Consider the following 4268-nt stretch of genomic DNA (forward strand, 5'->3'; position numbering starts at 1 on the left):
TAATGATGACACATAATAGTTATGGGATCAATGGTAATGATACAAAAGGTGAAAACTATAATTATATTGATGATACTAATAATGATAATATAAAGATGATAATGAGGAAGCTAATGAAGATGATAGTAATGAAAATATATGATAATAAAGATAGTGATTATGATGATGACAATGATAATAATTATAGCATTAATAGTATTAATAAAAACACAACAATAATGATGATGATAATGACAATTATGATAATATCAATGATAATGATGAAGATGATTATAATAATACCAGTAGTGATAATAATGATAATAATAACAACAATAATAGTAGTAATGCAAATGTCAAAAGGAATAACAGTAGTGATAATGATAATGCTAATTATGATAATATCAATAAGGTAGCGAAGACGATAACAACGATAGTGATGATAATGATGACGACGTGATATCAGTAGTACTATTGATAGTATTAATATTACTAATGATAATGATAAAAATTGCAAAGAAAATAATAAAGACAAGGTCATAATCATCATCATCATAGTATTAATAATGTTAATGTTAATGATAATGATAAAGATAATAATACAGATAACAATATCAATAATTATTATGATGATAATAATGATGATAATACTAATAATGATAATAATGATAATAATAATGATAATAAAAATGACCGTACTAATAATGATAATAATGATAGCAATAACAATAATAATAATAATAATAATAATAATAATAATAATAATAATAATAATAATAATGATAATAATAATGATAATGATAACAATAAAAATAATGACTATAATGATGATGATTAAAATAATAGTTATTATGGAAAGAATGATAATGATGATAATAATGACAATAATAATGATAATAATGATAATAATGATAATAAAGAAGAGAATGATAATAATAGTGATAATGATAACAAAATGATAACAATAATAATAATAATAATAACAATCAAGCTATTTAACATAGTAATAATGAAGATGGCAATGACAATAATAAAACTAAAGATAATAACGATATCAGCTTCACTGAAAAAAACAAATACATCTACTCGTCACGGATCCCGATGTAATTCCTCGGCCGTAAACAAAGCTCCTGGTGAACATTGAGCTAAAGATCCAGAGGTTAATAACGGAGGTTCGGTTCATTCCTACGACGAGGAAGAATATGGAGAAAGGGGGAAAGAAGAAGAGAACATGTGATAAGGGTAATGATAATGATTGCAATAAGGATGAAAAAGTAGTGATGATAATGATCATATTGATAAGAAAGATGACAATGATTGTGATTATGATGATAATGACAATGATAGCATCATCAGTAGTAATGATAAGGATGATGATGATCACAGAGATGACGGTTATACTGACAGTGATTATAGTGATACTGATAATAATCACAACAATAATGATAATAATACTGATGATAATGATAATAATAATAGTAATGATAATATAAAATAACTGTAATAATGATATAATAATAATAATGATATTGATATTGACGTTGATAATAATAATGACAATGAGCTAATGATAATTATATTGATATTGATAATGACATTGATTTAGATATTGATATTGATAATGACATTGATTTGGATATTGATATTGACATTGATTTGGATATTGATATTGATTTTGATAAAGATAATGAAAATAATGATAAAAATGATGATAATAATGACAATACGAAGAAAGATAATGATAGTGATGATAATTATTATAAGGATAATACTGTGCAATAATGACACAAATTATACAAATGGCAATAGTAAAGTAAATGATGATACTAATGGCAACAATATTCATAAAGATAGCAATAATAGCAACAATAATAATTCAACAATGAAAAAAGATAAAAAATGACATAGAATTTTAGCCAAGATATAAAAATGCAGTTATATAATGCTTAAGCAACGTTTACAAGGGAGCGAATGGGGCTGTGCAAGGCTCACTCAAGTCCCCAACGGCCAAATTTTCGCTGTACCTAAAAGTTGAGTGTGTTTTACGTTGTTGTTGTTGTTGTTTTGTACCTTGGGGTATTATCAATATGAATTATCATCCGGGACTCACTTTCGTCGACTTTGAATTTTTCTCCTTCTTAGACCATCAATAATATTTCTATACATTATAATCTATATTGCGCTAAAATATGTATTTGTACGTATACGCAGTAAAATTTAGATTCATAGAAAATATTGTTATTATTTGTTTCCGTTACTAGGGAGCAGCTGTATAAAGGGAGAGGGAACGGAGGGACTGGTGGATGTGGTAGTTTCTGATGGGCTGAGGAGGAGGGTATACGGAGAGGAGTGGATGGGAGTAGGTGTACCGTCAAACAGGAGAGTATAACTTCTTAACAGTAATGAAATAATGCATCGCACAATTTGGCCAAGCTCTGGAATACCTAGTTTGAGCGAAAATCTTTTACAAACAGCAAGGCAGAAATACCCTATGTATGTCACTTTTAACCGATATGAAAGAAGTGCTTTACAAAATATTTCCAAGCAGCAAATCAACTCCTCTCGTAAAGACTCTCCCACCAACTAACGACGCTATGAAGGAACATTTTTTTAGATGTCATCGGCCACTTCTGATCTGGGAGGCGGCATTGGAGAAGAGTCCTTCACGAGTGAGCTTTTCAGAATGGGGGTTAGTTTAGTACTGCACTCTCGGGCTAATACCTATACCTCGGGCGGCAGAGGTTCGACCCCGGGTCAGAGAGGTATGTTATGCATCTATATTGCATTATTCCATCTTATATACATACATCTATTATAAGGGGAGCATTATTCACCATATGACAAAATTACAATTTTCTTCGGTCCCGATAATATCGATTTTTTAAAAACAAAACTATTAGGAAATGCTCAAAGATGCCTAAGATACCATCTACCATAGTCTTATAACAAACCCCAAATTAACTTAAGAACAAAAAGACCTCATACAGAGGCACTGCGACCCGACTTTCCTCTCGGGGACTCGTCTAGCTATTGCCACCTGACTTGTATTGGCAGTGTTAGGTGCTGCCAGGAGGAAAAGGGCGAAGGAAAATGCCGAAGGGAAGGGAGGGAAGATGAGCACTTCTGATGAAGGTATCAGGGAGGATGATGAACATGAGGACGGTCCTGATGACAATGATGACGATGATGACCAGGATAGTGGTGGCGATCGTGATGTGTAGAAGGGGACGAACGAGAAACATGAGGAAGAAGAGAATGAGGTGGTTAAAGAATAGAGAAAGAAGGAAGGTGGATAAGGAAGAGGACAAGGAAGTGGCTAGGCACGATGTGGCCAGGAAAAGGAAGAGAAAAAGAAGACAGAAGCAGAATAGGAGAAGATGGTAGGTGGGATAACGTCTCAGCTGGCGTGACAAAAATTCCAGCAAAGCTCTGATAATCAAAGGGAAGCTGGAAGCAATCATTGTCTTCGTGCGAGCATTTTAATGTGCTTTGTTAATTGACTTGCGCCATCGTTGCATTCTGCATTAATGAGATGAGCTGCGCGTTAATAGCTTTATCAAAAAGAAAGAAAGAAAAAATAAAGCAAGACAAGGAAAAGGAAATGAGTTTTCTTTTCCTCGCTACTGGCATGGTGAAGGTTATTTCCTTGCGAATAATTGTGGAGAAGATTCTTAGTTTTTTCTTCATTGTTAACTTGAGAGTTACATGATATAAATATTTCATTTTTCAAAGTCACTAAATGGAAGACAATGAAAGATCCGATTGATTTTTCCGTATTACCCCTGGTGAGGCGGTAATCTTTAGATGAATCAGTTCCGCTTAGGAAAACATAATAACATAGGGAACAATTGTCTCCCGGAAATGTTTCAGATTCGACGTGTAAAAATACATCGATCTCTCCTTTCACGCTTATCTGGAACTCTCGTCTTGCTATCGCCGCTATCCTCCCTTCCCCCTTCTTTTATCCTCATGGCTCCCTTCCCTTTACCTCTTGCCCGCCCCCCCCCTCCCCTGGCTCCTAACCCCTACCCTATGCCCCCTACCCACCTCCCTCTGCCCCCTCTCTACCCCTGCCTCCTACCTTCTGCCCCCGTACCCTCTGCGTCCTGCCTACCTTCCCCCCTGCCCCCTCCTCCCCCAGATACGCCATGCATCGAGACTCAGCCATTTTATACGAGACGCGTGATAGACACCGCTCTACCACTCTCCAAATTGGGACGGAATTCCTATTTCTTCTCTTCTCTTTTTTCTTCTCTTGCTCTTCGCTGACTGTTTGTCGATGACTTATT

This window comes from Penaeus japonicus, unplaced genomic scaffold, assembly GCF_977035675.1.
Source record: "Penaeus japonicus unplaced genomic scaffold, GWHDUDI00000001_assembly GWHDUDI00000015, whole genome shotgun sequence".
NCBI classification, from domain to species: domain Eukaryota; kingdom Metazoa; phylum Arthropoda; class Malacostraca; order Decapoda; family Penaeidae; genus Penaeus; species Penaeus japonicus.